Genomic DNA, 19481 nt, shown 5'->3' with positions numbered 1-19481 from the left:
GTATTGGTTGATAATTGTATAGAACTACATATGTAAGGGTGGCAATGGGGCTTGGTAAATAGCCTTATATTGTCCACACGGGTAGGCACACGGGGGCGTGTGGTCTGGCCGTGTGTCCCTTACACGTAAAAGATTTTAAGTTAGTATGCATGGTAGTAAACACACGGGCAAAGACATGGCCATGTGTCTCAATCGTGTGAAGGACACGACCTACCATACAGGTGTGTGACTTGGCCGTGTGGCCCTTAAGAATTGCTGACATCAGAAACAGAATGTCCAGGTTTTTGCACACGGGCTAGGACACGGGCGTGTGACAGGCCGTGTGAAAACCCCTGTAGGTGTGCATTTAGAATTAATTCCACATGGGTGGAGAACTTGGGCGTGTCTCTGTCTTGCTTAAGCTGTGTGAGACACACGGGCCATTAACACGGCCATGTTGGAATGCTCACACGGGCGTGTTGCCCTTCCCACATAGGCGTGTGCTCCTGTGTCAAGTGACATTTCTCTATATTTGGAAAAATGACCTGGATTGGTCTCGAAAGATTTTCGATGTGTGTTTCGAGCTCGTAAGTCCATATTAATAATATATTTATAATTTTATGAAATTTTTAAATTTTACAAGTCATGAAGACTCAGAATTGGTTGTAAGTATGAGTTCAAGTTAGGTAACGCCTCGTATTTTGCCCTGGTGTAGGATACGGGTATGGGGTGTTACACACAAAAATTCTTGTTCATAATCAACCACCAACATAATAATCTTTCTTAGCATTATAAATTCATATTTTCTGTCTTCCAAATACAACTTATTGACATACTTATTTTGGAATTTGGATTGGAAGAAGGACCAAGTGATTCGATCAGCTGACACATGTTGGGTAGCTGTGACCCACCATTGATACACCTCCTTTTTAAAGAGTGACACAATATACGTGACACATTAATGCAGAAAGAATTCAAGCTATTCTAGTATGCGTTCGATCAATTTGAGCCAAGCCTTAGCTAACGAAAGATTCATGCCTTTCAACCCTTTAAATTCAATCTCCCATATTTATGTAACTCTTTTATCATGTTGAGTTACAGCTGTTGGAGCGACTTGTAGAGCAGCTCCTGCCACTCACTTAAAAAGTTTTCGAAATTATGCAGAGCAGATTCTCACTATCCTAACCTTCCCAACTGCAGCACCCCTTACCCGCACCCGAGAAGGGGATAAGGTACGAGGCGTTACCAGATACATACTCGGACAATTTCAAAAAATACAGGTTATAAAATTTCATTCTAATTTAAAACCGAGTAAATAACATCATAGTGTCCCGATTATGGACCTACAAGGTCCAAAACATACATTAAAAGTGACCCAGGACTAAATCAAGAACTATGGAAAATTTTAGAAAAATTACTAGGGTTATGCCTCACACGCCTGTGTGGAGGCAAAGCACATGCCCGTGTGCTTAGGGACACGCCCGTGTGTCCCATCCGTGTCGAATTATTTGGATTTATTTTTTCATTTCGAACCTACAGGGATTTTCATACAGCCAAGCACATGCCCGTGTCCCTAACACAGCCTAGACACTCCCGTGTCATCGCCCGTGTCTAAAAATCTAGACATTTTGTTTATGACATCATCATTCATTTTGAGGCACACGCCCGTGTGCTAGGCTGTGTCCTCCACACGGTCGAGACACACGGCCGTGTCTCTACCCGTGTGTTTACTACCATGCAAACTAATCTAAAATTTTAAGTGTAGAGGACACACGGCCGGGCAGCACGCTCATGGGGGTTGACCATGTGTCACACACGACCTAGACACATGCCCGTGTGTCTACCTATGTGGACCTTTTTAGGGCTATTTTCCAAGCCTTTAGTCACCCTCTATCATCCATACACACTTGAGATTTCAATGGTATTTAACATGGCCTAATTATACTCTTAAACAACCTTGACATTACTTATTGCATGTTAACCTCATCTCATCAGTTTAGTACATGATAAATTATCCTTTTCGTGTTATGGATTAATATAGCACATTTTACTTTTTACACTTGGGCCATATTATAACCATATATCATTATATGCTGTGTCCACTCTCAAATTATTAGGTTCCATTTCAATCATCCAGTCATAATAAACCTCATCATCATATCTCATGAAACATTTAAACATAGACATGCATCATTGGTAGGTTCAGTACCTACATCAATATGTGCCATATCTCATGGCCATATATAAAAGAAAAAGTATACCATTGAGGCCCTTACATTGGCTAGCCAAATGACACATATAACAAAATAACCAAAACTCAGCTACATGCCATTAAACAAAATAGAAGTATCTATATACCAAAGCAAGACAAGTCGATAGTGTATTGATTCTCCAACCGTCTTCCAACCTTCATGAGTCCACGAGCTCTGTAAGACAGGGAGAAGAGAAGGGGGTAAGCATTTATATGCTTAGTAAGTCTGGATAACTGGAAAGTAAACTTACCGGTTAATTTGCATACAACCATATTAGGCACTAATTCCAACAAGCATGAAATAGTTTCCCTATCACATGCACTCATTCATCAAGTTAGTCTCATAACAATACATCATGTCATTAGTCTTAGATGAGCTCATCAATTCAATATTACCATTTCTATTTCTCCTGTTAATCCCGTTGAATTTCTCAGAAATCTCGATGCATAGACCAATTACTGTCAAGTTATACAAGTGATCATCTCTAGTACGCACTCCCATGAACCTTATATCTTATGACGAGATTACCATTCTAGGCTAAATCTCTCGTAGTATTAACTCATAGAGCAATGTCGGGATTACCAGTCAAGGCTAAATCCCTTTCAACGACAATTGCTCGCATAAGCTCGAATCTGAATTGCCAGTCCAGGCTAAATTCAATCCTCAATCAAATTACCCGTCCGGGCTAAATCCTTGATGCACCCATATTCTTCGGGAGGCTCGATCACTCAAAGAACACCCGTCCGGGCTAGATCCTTTCTATTTTTAAATCATCGAATTATCCGTCTGGGCTAAAACCTTTTCTGCGACACATGCAGGATCTCATGTCATGTAAGCCATACTTTATTCGTCGGATTTCCTTTTCTATTTCAACCGGGACATTTATCATCTTTCATTCACACAAGCACATTACATAAATTATCATGCAGTGAATATATAAATTTTCATATATTCAAGAACACACATATTTAAGTATATTAAGAGTTCACTTTGGGTTATACGAACTTACCTGGTAATTGCTTCAGTTTCGTATTTCGGCTATTCTGAAACCTTTTGTTTTCCATAGTCGACCTCGAAAATTGGTTCCTCGGGGTCTATATCAATAAAATTTGACTATTAATACATCACATTTTTTATTATAGGATTTAAAACTCACTCCCAGGAAAAATCACCAATTTGCCCCTAACCTTTCACACTTTTACAATTTAGTCCTAAGGCTCGTATAATGAAATGCATGAAATTTCTAAGTTACCCAAGCCTAGCCGAATATTTTTCTTGCCTATAGTAGCCCACATTTTCTTTCATTTCACATTTTTCTACCCATTTTCACAACTTTTACAAAAGGGTTCCTTAAGCCATTTCCATGAAAAATCACTTAGTAAAAGTTGTTTACTATCCTTTAAACTCTCATATTCCTCCATAAATCATCAAAATACAAACATCTCATGCATGGGTAAATTTTTGAACATGAACCCTAGCTTGAAATATGGGTAGAAATAGAGAGTGCATTTTACGAGGATATAAAAAATACGAAGAATGTTAAAAAAGGGGCTAGGGTGCACTTACTATTGAGCTTGAAAATGTTGAAAACCCTAGCTATGGAGACCCTTCAATTTTAGGCAGCCATGGAGAAGAATATGGATGAATTTTGCTTCCTTTTTCCCTTTTTATTAATTTTATTACCAAATGACCAAAATGCCCTTCCTTACTAATCTTTCAAAACTTTCCATGCATGCCCATTTTTGTCCAAAACTTAAAAATTGGGAAAATTATTCTTTAAGGACCTCTAATTAATAATCCATAGCAATTTCATACTAATTGCTACTAGAACCCAAGTTTTGCAATTTATTCAATTTGGTCCTTAATTTCTAATTAGACACCTTACACGTAGAATTTCTTCATGAAACTTTAACACATGCTTATTTTCATATCCTAGACCTCATAATGATTTTAAAATAATTATTTTAACATCAGATTTGTGGTCCCAAAACCACTATTCTGACTAGGCTCTAATTCGGGATGTTACATTTCTTCCCCCTTAGGGACTTTCGTCCTCGAAAGTCTTACCAGTAAATAGGTTTGGATATTGACTTCTCATGTTTTCTTCAGGTTCCCATGTGGCCTTTTCTACTCCGTGTCTAAGCCATAAAACTTTCACCGAGGCTATATTCTTATTCCTCAATTTTTTGACTTCTCGAGCCACAATCTTGATCTATTTTTCACCATAAGTCATGTTCGGTCTATTTTCAATTTCCGTAGGTGAAATCACATGGGAGGGGTCTGATCGATATCGTCGCAACATGGATATATGGAATACATCATGAATCTTTTCCAATTCAGGTGGCAATGCTAAATAGTAGGCTACTTTCTCAGTAATCTCGTAGGGTCCAATAAACCTTGGACTCAGTTTGCCTTTTCGACCAAATCTCAAGACTTTTTTTGATGAAGATACTTTCAAGAACACTTTGTCTCCAACTTGAAATTCAATCTCTTTTCTTTTCAAATCAGCTTATTACTTTTGCCTATCCGATGCCGCTTTCAAACAATCACGTATCACTTTAACCTTTTCTTCAGTTTCCTTAATCAAATCAACTCCTTGAATCTGGTGCTCTTTGAGTTCTATCCAGTACAATAGTGTTCGACACTTTTGGCCAAACAACGCCTTATAAGGTGCCATTTTTAAACTCGTCTGGAAATTGTTGTTGTAGGCAAATTCTACCAATGGTAATATTTTTTCCAACTGCCTTGAAGTTCAAGGACACAACACCTTAACATGTCTTCGAGAGTCTGAATCGTCCGCTCAGACTGACCATCTGTCTGTGGGTGGAATGCTGTACTAAAACTCAACTTTGTACCCAAGACTTCTTCCAGCTTCTTCTAAAATCTTGAAGTGAATCTTGGGTCCCTATCCAAAATAATCGATAACAGTACCCCATGTAATCTCACAAACTCAGATATGTACAAGTCTGCCAATCTGTCAAGAGAGAAATCTATCCGTACAGGAATAAAACGAGCTGACTTCATTAGTCCATCAACTATAACCCAAATGGCATCTTTCTTCTTCGGTGTTAACGGAAATCTTGTCACAAAACCATAGTAATCCTATCCCATTTCCATTCGGGAACCATGACGGTCTGTAATAAACCTGAAGGTACTTGGTGTTCAGCCTTGACTTGTTGACATATCAAGCATTTCGATACAAATTCGGAGATGTCTATTTCCATGCCATTCCACCAGTATATTTTCTTCAAATTGTTGTACATCTTAGTACCTCCCGGATGAATAGATAAACGGCTATCATGTGCCTCTTGCAAAATTTTTCGAATAAGCTCGTTGTCTCTTGGTACACAGATTCTGTCTCTGAAAATCAAGCAACCGTCGAGACCAATTTGAAAATCTGATTCGTTGCCTGTCTCGTATTGAGTTCTCTTGGCTTGTAAATCGCTATAATTGATCTGAGCTACATAAATTTCTTGTAGAAACGTTGGTCTGGCTCTTAACTCTGCCAAAACTAAACCATCATCTAATAAGGCCAACTGCGTGTTCAAGGCTCTCAAAGCAAACAAGGATTTTCTGCTTAGTGCATCTGCAACCACATTCGCCTTTCCTAGGTGGTAGTTAATGATCAGTTCATAATCTTTAATCAGATCTAACCATCTCCATTGTCTCAGATTCAATTCTTTTTGAGTCATCAAGTATTTCAATCTCTTGTGATCTGTGCATATACGACAACTTTCACCTTACAAATGGTGCCTCCAAATCTTCAAGGCAAATATAGTGGTAGCTAGCTCCAAGTCGTGTGTTGGATAATTTTTTTCGTGTGGCTTTAGTTGCCTCGAAGCATATGCTATTACCTTGCCCTCTTGTATAAGCACACAACCCAGTCCATTGAAGGACGCGTCACTAAAGACCACGAATTCCTTTCCCGACTCGGGTTGCACTAAAATTGGAGCTTCGATTAGCAACGTCTTCAATTTCTCGAAACTCTGCTAACACTTCTCTGACCATTCAAACCTAACATCTTTTTGCAGCAGCCTCGTCAAAGGAGTTGCAATCATTGAAAACCCTTTTACGAAGTGTCGGTAGTAACCGGTTAAGCCCAAAAAACTTCTAACCTCAATTACATTCTTCGGCGGCTTCCACTCAACAATAGCAAATATCTTATTTGGATCAACTCGGATGCTATCACCAGACACAATGTGACCGAGGAATCCAACCTCTCTAAGCCAAAACTCACTCTTGATAAATTTAGCATACAATTATTTGTCTCGTATGATCTGTAAAACCGTTCTCAAATGTTCTGCATGCTCAATCTCGTCCTTGGAATGAATCAGGATATCATCAATAAACTCAACGACAAACTTGTCTAAGTATGGTTGAAAAACATGATTCATTAAGTCCATAAACGCAACTGGGGCATTTGTTAGACCAAAAGGCATGACCAGGAACTTGAAATGACCATACCTCATCCTGAAAGAGGTCTTAGGCACGTCTAACTCTTTAACTCACAACTAGTAGTAGCCGGATCTCAAGTCTATCTTAGAAAACACCATGGCTCCCCTCAATTGATCAAACAAATCATCAATCCTCGGCAACGGATACTTGTTCTTGGTAGTTACCTTGTTGAGTGGTCGGTAGTCTATACATAGCCTCATAGAGTCATTTTTCTTCTTTACAAATAATACCGGAGCACCCCAAGGCAAAAAACTCTATCTTGTAAAACCTTTATCCGTTAGTTCTTGCAATTGTACTTTTAACTCTTTCAGCTCGGTTGGTGCTATCCTATACGGAGCAATAGAAATAGGAGCTGTCCTAGGCACCAGTTCAATTCCAAACTCTACTTCTCTAACAGGATGTAATCCAGGTAGCTCTTTCGGAACACATCTGGATACTCGTACACTATCGGTACCGATTCCAATTTCAACTCAGATTCTTTAGTATTTAACACAAAAGCAAGGTAGGCTTCATATCCTTTTCTCATATACCTTTGAGCCATCATTGAAGTAATCACAACCGGTGGAGTATCTAATTCGCTTGAATCAATCTTGAGAATCTCACCATCTGAGCATTTCAATTCAATATACTTGCTACAACAATTTACAATCACATCATGCACGGCTAACCAATCCATGCCAAGTATTACATCAAACTCATCGAATGACAATAACATAAAGTTAATGGACAATTCTTATAGACTTTATCAACTAGGATTAACTTGCCTAGAGGGTTTGACACCTTAATTAAAAATTCTGTAGGTTTTCCAGACATATTCATACTAGACACCAATTTCATACAAATGTAGGAATGGCTTGACCCTAGGTCAATTAAGGCAATGACACGAGTATTATAAATAGAAAATGTACCCGTGATGACATCGGGAGCAGAGGCTTCCTCTCAAGCACGTATTGCATAAGTTCTTGTCGGGGTTCGATCCTCTAATTTTGCAGTAGCATCCTTGGCAACAGTTCGATTGCCACTTGTACTTCTGGGATGTCTCAGAGGTCTGCCTTGAGAAATAGGAGTATTTGGTTGCAAATTTAATTCAACCTCTTTGTTAGCTCGCTCAGGACAGTCGTTGAGAAAATGGTCAAGAGACCCATATCTAAAACACGCACCACTCTTCATTTGGTACTCGCCGAAGTGAAATTTGTTACAGCTTTTACACTTCGGCTTTTGATCATCTACGCTTCCCACACTAGTTACCATAGGGGAAGAAGACTTCGGGTTATATCGCTTGGAGCTTCTTGCTCTACCCGAATATCCTACTGATGAAGTGGAACGTTCTTGGTGACTTCTTGATTTCTTTGTGGGGAAGGATTGTGTTCTGCCACTAGACCTCTTACTCAAAACTTGAACTTGTCTCTTAGCTTGCTTTCTTTCATTATTTAGCTCTTTCGCCTTTGTGGCTCGGTCAGCTAATGCGGCAAATTCTCGTATCTCAAGGATTATTAGCAATTTAATTTCCTCATTCAAGCCTTCCTCGAAGCGCTTACACATTTTTGTCTCTGATTGGACCCACTCTGTTGCATACTAACTTAACCTCACGAATTCCCTTTCGTACTCTGACACAGTCTTATTTTCTTGTTTGAGTTCTAGGAACTCCTTTCGCTTTGAGTCTAAAAATCTTTGATTAATGTATTTCTTTTTAAACACAGCTTGGAAGAACAATGTCTTCCTTCGGTATCACTGAGAATACCATCTTAAACCAATGATATGATGTATCCTTCAGAAAAGATACAGTACACTTCAAGCATTCATGGGTGTACATGACAATTCATCCAAAACTCGCGTAGTATTCTTGAGCCAGAACTCATCTTGTTAAGCATCATCCTCAACCTTAGCTCTAAACTCTTCAGCCCCATATTTTTTAAGTTTGTCCACTGGAGCTTTACCAATTCTCGTAGGTGCCATACCTTGTGGCACTTCTCCCTCAGGCTGAGTAGGGGACGGAGGAGGTCGTGGTATATTGGGGCAGTTTTTCAAATAATCCCTAAACTATTCATGCTTCATATCGAAGAAGGCAGCTCTTGGCTCTTCCCGACCTTCAGACATAGGCCATCAGCTACTACTAGAAATAGCTCGTTGTACAGAAGCTAGAGCATGGCTCTCGGCTCCGTCGGACTCATCTTAGGCTCGATTGAAAGAAATTTATTATATTCAAATACAATTAAAAATGGTTAGGAGATGTCACACTATCTTAACTTGTATAATGACATGTATAGCTATACTTAATACATGCTACGTTAGTCCGAGAATCGACTAAACCGTAGCTCTGATACCACTAAATGTAACACCCCTTACCCGTACCCGAGAACGGGACAAGATACGAGGCGTAACCAAATACATACTCGGACACTTTCAGAAAATACAGGTTATAAAATTTCATTCTAATTTAAAACTGACTAAACAACATCATAGTGTCCCGATTATGGACCTACAAGGTCCAAAACATACATTAAAAGTAACCTGGGACTAAACCGAGAACTATAGAAAATTTTAGAAAAATTACTAGGGTTATGCCTCACACGCCCGTGTGGAGGCAAAGCACACGACCATGTGCTTAGAGACACGCCCGTATGTCCCACCCATGTTGAATTATTTGGATTTATTTTTGATTTCGTACCTATAGGGATTTTCACACGGCCAAGCATAGGCTCATGTCCCTGGCCTGTGTCCCTCACACAGCCTAGACACGCCCATGTCATCGCCCGTGTCCAAAAACCCAGACATTCTGCTTATGATGTCATCATTCATTTTGAGGCACACGGCCAAGGCACATGCCCGTGTGCTAGGCCGTGTCCTCGACATGGTCGAGACACATGGCTGTGTCTGTACCCGTGTGTTTACTACCATGCAAACATATCTAAAATTTTAAGTGCAGGGGACACATGGTCGGGCAACACGCCTATGGGGGCTGAACGTGTGTCATACACGGCCTAGACGCATGCCCGTGTGTCTACCCGTGTGAACCTTTTTAGGGCTATTTTCCAAGCCTTTAGTCACCCTCTATCATCCATACACACTTAGAGACTTCAATGGTATTTAACATGGCCTAATTATACGTTTAAACAAACTTGACATAACTCATTGCATGTTAACCTTATCTCAACGGTTTAGTACATGCTAAATTATCATTTTCGTGTTAGGGATTAACATAGCACATTTTACCTTTTACACTCAGGCCATATTATAACCATTTACCATTATATGATATGTCTACTCTCAAATTATTACTCTCAAGTCATGATAAACCTCATCATCATATCTCATGAAACATTTAAACATAGACATGCATCATTGGTAGGTTTACTACCAACATCAATATGAGCCATATCTCATGGCCATATACAAAAGAATAAGTATACCATTTAGGCCCTTACATTGGCTAGCCAAATGACACATATAACAAAATAACCAAAAATCATATACATGCCATTAAACAAAGTAGAAGTATCTATATACCAAAGCAGGACAAGTAGACAGTGTGTTGATTCTCCAACCGTCTTCCAATCTTCACGAGTCCACGAGCTCTGTAAGATAGGGAAAAGAGAAGGGGGTAAGCATTTATATGCTTAGTAAGTCTGGATAACTGGAAAGTAAACTTACCAGTTAATTTGCATACAACCATATTAGGCACTAATTCCAAAAAGCATGAAATAGTTCCCCTATCACATGCACTCATTCATCAAGTTAGTCTCATAACAATACATCATGTCATTAGTCTTAGATGAGCTCATCAATTCAATATTTCCATTTCTATTTCTCCTATTAATCCCATTGAATTTCTCAGAAATCTCGATGGATAGCCCAATTAACGTCAAGTTATACAAGTGATCATCTCTAGTACGTACTTCCATGAACCTAATATCTTACGGCGGGATTACCAGTCCAGGCTAAATCCCTTTCAATGATAATTGCTCGTATAAGCTCGGATTTGAATTGCCAGTCCAGGCTAAATTTAGTCCTCAATTGGATTACTCGTCCGGGCTAAATCCTTAATGCAGCCATATTTTTCGGGAGGCTCAATCACCCAAGGAACACCCGTCCGAGCTTGATGCTTTCTATTTTGAGATCATCACATTACCCGTCCGAGTTAAATCCTTTCCTGTAACACATGCAGGATCTCATGTCATGTAAGCCATACTTTATCCGTCGGATTTCCCTTTCTATTTCAACCGGGACATTTATCATCTTTCATTCACACAAGCACATTACATAAATTATCATGCAGTGAATATATAAATTTTCATATATTCAAGAACACACATATTTAAGTATATTAAGAGTTCACTTTGGGTTATACGAACTTACCTGGTAATTGCTTCGATTTCGTATTTCGACTATTCTGAAACCTTTTATTTTCCATGGTCGACCTCGAAAATTGGTTCGTCGGGGTCTATATCAATAAAATTTGACTATTAATAAATCACATTTTTCATTTTAGGATTTAAAACTCACCCCTAGGTAAAATGACCAATTTGCCCCTAAACTTTCACATTTTACAATTTAGTCCTAAGGCTTGTATAATGAAATGCATGAAATTTCTAAGTTACCCAAGCCTAGCTGAATAATTTTATTCCTTATAGCAGCCCACATTTTCTTTCATTTCACATTTTTCTACCCATTTTCACAACTTTTATAAAATGGCCCCTTAAGCCATTTCCATGAAAAATCACTTAGTAAAAGTTGTTTACTATCCTTTAAACTCTCATATTCCTCCATAAATCATCAAAATACAAACATATCATGCATGGGTAAATTTTGGAACATGAACCCTAGCTTGAAATATGGGAAGAAATAGAGAGAGCATCTTACGAGGATCTCAAAAATACGAAAAACGTTAAAAATAGGGCTAGGGAACACTTACTATTGAGCTTGAAAATGTTGAAAGCCCTAGCTATGGAGATCCTTCAATTTTTGGCAGCCGTGGAGAAGAATATGGCTGAATTTTGCTTCCTTTTTCCCTTTTTATTAATTTTATTACCAAATGACCAAAATGCCCTTCTTTAGTAATATCTCAAAACTTTCCATGCATGCCCAGTTTTTTCCAAAACTTAGAAATTGGGCAAACTACTCTTTAAGGACCTCTAATTAATAATCCATAGCAATTTCATACTAATTGCTTCTAGAACCCAAGTTTTGTAGTTTATTCAATTTGGTCCTTAATTTCCAATTGGACACCTTACACATAGAATTTCTTTATGAAACTTTAACACATGCTTATTTTCATATCCTAGACCTCATAATGATCATAAAATAATTATTTTAACGCCAGATTTATGGTCTCAAAACCACTATTTCGACTAGGCCCTAATTCAGGATGTTACACCAACGAGGTCTATCAGCCCTATTTTATCGAAAATTGGATGGATTTACACCTGGTGTCTCAATTCCAAATCGATTCTCACCCATAATAGAGTGATCACTATTGGAATTATCATCATCAACATTATTTCTCAATTCTTCAGACATGTTTAGCTATAAAACAAACAAACCTTATAATCAGCATCCATCCCCCACTCAAACTCGACTCGACCTTGGCATGTACCTCTAGACTCAATTCCGATCTTGATTTAGTCTAAGAATCAGCTAAATTTATAACTCTGATACCACTAAATGTAACATTCCATTACTCGATCCGATCATCAAGTCTGAGCTACAAGGTTCCACATTCGTTGTAGGAGAAACTACAATCAACATTACACAATTCAAGACCATTACACATTCAAGTATAAGTAAATCATGTGTATTAAACAATACATAATCATTTTCGAGTCTTATACAAGCTTACAAAATCTCTTTTGCTAACTCAGGGTCAAAATAAGACCACATTCTAAAGATTTCAAAGTTCTGGGTTGACATCGCAACTTCGAGGTTTCCTTATCATGATGCAACTCTCTAACTTAAGCTCATCATAACCTTAGATATACATCGTTGCAATGTAAAACCTTGATTGTTCCTCATCGCGACATAGGGAGTACGTCGTCACAATGTGACTCACTATTTTCAAAAGGATTAGTGTGAAACATGTTTGAAAGACTTGTAATAACACTTAACATCTCAATTTCAACAAAAGCAACAATATACCAATTGCATTCAAACTAAAATATGCCAAAATGATACTTCAAAATAACATTAAGCAACCAAGTTCTAACTTCAATCATTTAAAATACAAAAATTAGCTTAAAACCCTTGGTACATGCCATATACTAACCTAAAGAGAACTTTACAAACTTTGTTGAGTCGAAAAATCATTTCTTTGATGCTTGAACTACTTCACAAGTTCCCGAGAATCACCTAAACTTGTGTACAAAGAAAAAAACTATATGCTGAGCAATAGGGCTCAATGGTACATTTATGATTCAAGATAGCATTAACAATATGTTTCAAGGTAAGAAATTGAGAGAGAATTACTTTCATACTGAAAGTAAAAAAATGTTTCTGGTTCTTTGTTTGATTCGTGATTGTTGAGCTCACACTCGAAGTGATTTGTGGTATGAGAATAGCAAAAAAGGTCATTCGGTTGAAAGCCAAGAACGTCAAAGATCCATCTCACACAAAGTATAGGTACCTTTCAAGAAAAGTTTATTGCTATGACAGAAAAACCATTTTTAAACTGGATTATTTCCAAAATTTTATACAAAGGAGTTGTATAGTGAATAGGACTAACATACTAACTGATTAACTAATTGTTTAACCAATTACAACAATTAAGTAATGACAGGCTAAGCGAACAGCTTATACCAGAAACTAACAACTTAACTGAAAACTAGTTATTAGTTACATTTACTAACGGGATTTAGCATCATTTGCTGAAGCGCTCATCTAGCGTTCATTATTGATCGAGAGGGAAGTGCTCGTCTTGGTTCTAGAGTTCCCCTTAGGCTATGTTCTGGACTTTGAACCAGCTTCCAGTTCCTCAAATTTGGAAATTACCTGCTGAAGCTCATCATTCAAATTGTGCTTCAAACAGGATTCCATTATCATCAGTAGTGCTTTCTATGATCATCAGAATGACAAGCTGTGACTACTTACACATTTCCAACATGCTCTCTGTCAGCTTGTCCTGCAATCCAACAAGAAATTTTCTAAGTTTTTTAGTTTCTTTTCGGTGTTTGTTTTCGTCTCTTTGTTGCATTATTCTAATTTTAGAAGGGATTGGCATTCAGGGAAATGCATTTAAGCCATTCCTAGTAACCCGGATAATACTGGCCAACAAAAACACATTGGAAGAAACAAAAATCTTTGTGATGCTGTTAAGAAATAAAATTTTTTGTTATCATTAAATGATATAGTGCCAAATAATGTTAGAAACATAGAAAAAATTATTTGATACGGAGCAAGGTCTACTAAGTCCATGATTACAGTCAAACCAAGCTTTCATTCTAAAAACAAGGGGAATTACCTTCGTGGGTTTTGGCTGTGTTTCCTTGCTCAGCATGCTAGAGAGTACCTCAAGGCTATTCCGTGTTACTTTGAAAAGTTCCTTCTTATGTTCAAGCGATAGCCTTCCATAATTACAGGCAAAATCACTGCCATGCAATCCTGTGCCATTGATAGGATAATTTTCAGAGGGAGCCAATGGCTCTCCTATATAAGACAAGGTATGGTGCAAGTGAGGTGAGTTCCCATTGTCTACCGGCTGGTGTAAACTTTCTTCCAAGTTCTGCTTTATGTTAAATTAGGATAAAAAGTAAGCAAAAGCATGGCAAATAACTGTCTCAAAATGCATGATAGCCTGCATGCAATTCACGTAGGCATATTGGAATGCTGGTAGTATCAGCAAAAATCAATTAAACAAAACAATATTTACCAAGGATCCAATTATTCTTACAAATTCTTGAAGAAATACAGTAATGGGGAGATGTATATATGATTTAGAATGACAAATATTATGATCAATTTCATTTTCTGTCATCAAAATGCCGTCACAGCAACATGTATTAGAACATGTAAATATAGAGCAACATGTATAAATGGTGTAGCAATTACAAGATAAGTTAGGAGAAACACAGGCAGGGAAGCAAGATCCTCGGACTGTCCCCAAGCACGAATCAACTGCAAAGCACTTTTTCTATCCCCATGATGAGTGACCGGATTCTCAATCATCTTAACCACCTCTTCCAACACTTTCTCCGATACCACCTTGGAAGCTACCTTCGCGCAATTCATCTTACAAGCTTCCAGCAACTCAAGACTCAACCTTTGGCTCGCAACATTTTTCCTGGATATCTTGCTTTTTATGGCCCCAACAATTTTGATTCCGTTCAACTTTTCACTATTGATCATAGAACATATCCTCATGTTCATTCCCCAGTTGGCTTCTTCCAAGGTTTCAAATGTGGCTTGATCCACCATTTTCGATTCCGGTGGTGGGCCTTGTAGAATTTCCTTCATTTTCCCACTAAACATTTTACTAATTTGAGCTCCACTCGTTTTCAACTTCTCACCCCATTGAACTAGTTTGATTTTCTCCATTTTCTACTTGTTGTCCTCATTGGTCAAATTAAATCACCAATTCAAGCTAAACTCTAAAAAGAAAGGAAATTAAAATGAATGGGTAAAGCAAGGGTCAAGGCTTGGGTTTGATCTTTGAACTCGATATTTTTTAAGGCAACTATGTTTGGCTAAGAATCCAACCGTCAATACTGTTGGCGCAACCTGAATAATTTTATTACTACTTTTAATTCGACACTTTCTATGTTTTGTAATTATATAATTTCGATCAAATAAAATAACTCTCTTAGTATTGTTTATTCCTCACCAAAATTCGAATTTTAAAATCTACTTAAATAAGTCTTTAGCGTTGAAACTTGAATATTATTGTTTTAATATTTTATTAATTAATATAACACATATACTATATGGGTTTTATATTGTACTAGATGCCCACAGCAGTAGTAAATTTTATATTTAAAATATTTTTAAATAATATTTATATGTATAAATGATAATTTTGAAAAAATATAGTTGACTGAAATTAACATAACATCGAATATAAAATAAAAGTAGTTTACATTTTTTTATAGAAGCACTAAGTAGATTTCTTGTATTTTAGTCGGATTTTAAATAAAATTAATTAATAATAACTATTTTAAATTATTTTTATTAAATAAGAAGAATAAATTTATGGTAATTATTTATTCATATTTTATGTATTAAATATTTTATTATTTATATAAATCTTTAAAGATATTTATATCTAATTGTTTAACATGTATATTTTCAAGCTTAATATAAAAATGTCCCTTAAACTATACTCATTTTCCCATATAGGTAATTAAACTTTTTTTTGTCAATTTGAGTATCTAAAAAATTTTGTTTTCACATTGGTACCTTTGTTAGTCAACAGGTAGTCAATCTTGGTCAATATGACATGACTAAATCACCAATCGACATGTGGCAAAAAGGCAAATAAGCAAATTATCTCATTATTTGTATAAAATAATTCAAAAAATAGAAAAATAGAAATTAAATTTTTTATTTTAAAATATTTATGTTAATATTAATTAAAAATAATATTAAAAAATTCCCCACCTCCGCCCTCTCTCCTCCCCCCACCACCACTCTCTCATCACTCTCCCTCTTCCCCACCATCCTTTCCCCCTACACCGACTGTCACCTTCTCCCTTTCCTCTAGCATCCCTTTCCCTATGTTAACCCTTTGATGAGAGAAGAAATAGAACAAAGGTAAGTAACCATACAAAAGAAAAAAAGAATAAATTTGAGAGAGTAAGAGAGAGATGGGAGGTGAGCAAAACCAATTCTAAAATTGTATAATTGTTTTCCCCCCATGAATGGTGTTTAAGAGGGAAGGGTAAAGACTTCTGAAAATAGACTGGCAAGTTGTTAACTAATAGCTACCTTAAACGCACTATCTTTATTAAATAGTATTAACCCAAAACGAGTAAAATTTAACGTGAATCAAACCCTAGCTACAGCACATTGTTTTATTAAAGTTTCTAAAACAAAAACGCCATGCTTAACAATTAAATTAAACAAAACAAAAACAAAAATTCAAAACAGGAAGGACCATTGTTGCTTCCTTCCATAATAATTACTCCCCTCATTGAACCAGAACCTTGTCCTAAAAGATCAAAATTTGGATATTTCTGCTGAAGGTCCTGCAAGTTCTCCCAAGTGGAGTCTTCAAGGAAAGTGCTGACCCACTCTACCAACACTTATGTAGCAGCATGGTTCTTTTTTCGCACTATACACCTCTTTATGACTTGAAATGGAACCTTGAGAAAAGCCCCATCAGTCTACCAATGGCAACCCAAAGTGACTGGAAGTTTTGCCAATGTGTTTCTTGAGTTGGAACACATGAAATGCGGAATGAATTCGAGATCCTTCAGGCAAAGACAGTTTGTAAGCAACCTTCCCTACCTTAGTTTCCATAGCATAAAGGCCAAAGTACTTGGGGGGCAATTTTTGAATCAATATCTTCCTCTTGTAGTGTTGCATGTAGGGTTGGAGTCTTAAGTACACCAAAACTCCCACTTGAAACTCCCTATTAGACCTCCTACGATCAACCGCCTATTTCATTTGATCCCAAGCTCTCTTCAAATAGAACTTGAGAAGTTGCCTAGTTACTTCTCAATATTGAATGTTGTGATCCACTATGGCCACATGAGAAGAACCAGCCAAGTAGGGTAAATCGATGGGAGGATCATGGCCATGAAGAGCTTCATAAGGTGTGGATTGGATGGTTGAATGATAAGTGGTATTATACCACCATTCGACAAAGGGTAACCAAAGAAGCCAATCACCTGACATGCACCTAAGGTATCCCTCCAAACATTGATTTAAAACCTTTAATTGGTCATCTGTTTCAAGATGGTAAGCAAGAGAAAAATGAAGTCGAGTTTCAATTTTCCTGAATAACCCCTGCCAAAAACTACTAATGAAGACTTTGTCTCTGTTAGATGCAATTAACTTAGGGATACCATGCAACTTATAAACATGTTTCAAATACTCGTAAGCCATTGTAAGAGTAGTGAATAGATGCGATAGAGCCAGGAAGTGACCATATTTAATCAACCTATCTACCACCACTAGTATTATATATTTTTCTTTAAAGCGTAGCAACCCTTCAATGAAATCCATAGTGGTGATTGCCCATGCTCGATCAAGAATTGGTGGGGGTTGTAAAAGTACTGGATGAGCTAAATTGTCACTCTTACGCCTTTGACAAGTGATACACTTCCTCACTCATCGCTTCAATTTTCTAAAGAGACCTTTCCAATAGAGTAGGCATGTGAGTCTATGCCTTGTAGCATGGATACCTAAGTGACCCCCTACTGCTCCTCCATGGAAGTAGCTAAAGAGGTCACTTCTAAGATTGATGTTGTCCCCAACCATTTCCTTTCCTTTCCTCTTGATTACCTTGCCATCTTAAGAGTATTTGGGATACAATTAAGCCTTCTACTAAATGTCTTGGTAAAGCTATTGTAACTTGGAGTCAGTTAAGTAAGAGTTCACTTGTAACATCACAATTTTTAGTTTTAAGGAAGGTAAAATTGTTTCAAGGATAAGTCCTTGGCTTAGTGGTTAAAAAGAAAATAAGGAGACAATGTAATTAGCTCAAGGGACTTGATCTCGATTAATTTTTCTTGCAAGTTGATTTAATTTTTACTATTTTTCTCATTCATATATTTTTGTGCTGCCCCAGCCTAGTAACCCTAGGTATAAATGCAAATTTTTCACTCAATTATCAGTCTTTAGTCACTATTGTCTCAACCCTAGTCGTTCTACTCCTTCTCCTCTCTCAAATTTTTTTGTTTCTTCTTCCTTGTGCCATCCAAAGTGTAGTGATTTTTACCATTGTTCGGCCGTCCTTTGTGCTTCGTATTTTGAAATTATTTTCCTAGCCACTTTGCTGGTAATTTTAACCTTCAAATCAGCCCTTGTTGCTACCTTAAAACCTTCCCTATTGTTGTAGCACCCTAAACCTAGCCTAGAAGTTATGACTGAATCTGGCGTGTCACATTAAATGTTTTTTTCTAAAAACTTTGTCTTATTAATAAATCTCACTTGAAAGAGAAAAGCCCTATTGTTTAATTCTAAAGTCAATTTAATTATTTGTTAACCATTTTAACCAGCCCTACTTTTAAAAACATGTTTATTGCAGAAGTATTTCAACAATGTTGCGAAAACATGATGTTATGAAAATGGATATCATTTTGGAAAACCGCGCTCTACTTTTAACAGAAATAAATCATAATAGTTAAAAACCCCCAAATTAAAAACTAGAAAATTAGAGAAAATGCCTTATTACATCAAAAACCCAAAGAGAAAGTAATTTAAGTAATGTAAAAGAAAATACGAATATTTAAAGCTGATCGTAGTGTGGCCACCTCCGAGTCCTCCTATACGTCGAACCGCCTATTGAGGATTACCTGAAAAATTTAAATGAATGGGTGAGTTTATAAAAGCTCAGTATGCACAACCCTTATTGATCGTAAAGCAAGCATCACTTCAATTTGGGCCTAAGCCCATTACAATAACGGTGGCACTTGGGCCTTAGCCCATAGTAGCCTCAGTTAGGCCTGAGCCCACGTCACAATCAGAATCAAATTATACAATGCACAAATACCCAACCAACCCTGCACTCCATATCCCGTCCAACCCTACACTCCTGTGGGGATTTAATTGACCCACCCATCCCTACACTCCTGATGTAGCACCAGTTGTGGCACTAACCAATTTCGCAGTAGAGCTGCCAATCGCATAATGGCTTTAAGCTGCCGG

At 37.3% G+C, this 19481-nt stretch overlaps 1 pseudogene; it reads right to left on the bottom strand.

Annotated features, from left to right (window-relative positions):
- Positions 1 to 13616: 13616 nt before the first annotated feature.
- On the bottom strand, positions 13617 to 15350 carry LOC108479898 (TOM1-like protein 2; annotated as a pseudogene).
- Positions 15351 to 19481: the final 4131 nt, after the last annotated feature.

This window comes from Gossypium arboreum, chromosome 7 (assembly GCF_025698485.1).
Source record: "Gossypium arboreum isolate Shixiya-1 chromosome 7, ASM2569848v2, whole genome shotgun sequence".
Classification (NCBI taxonomy): domain Eukaryota; kingdom Viridiplantae; phylum Streptophyta; class Magnoliopsida; order Malvales; family Malvaceae; genus Gossypium; species Gossypium arboreum.
This window is presented reverse-complemented; position numbering and strand designations above follow the sequence as displayed.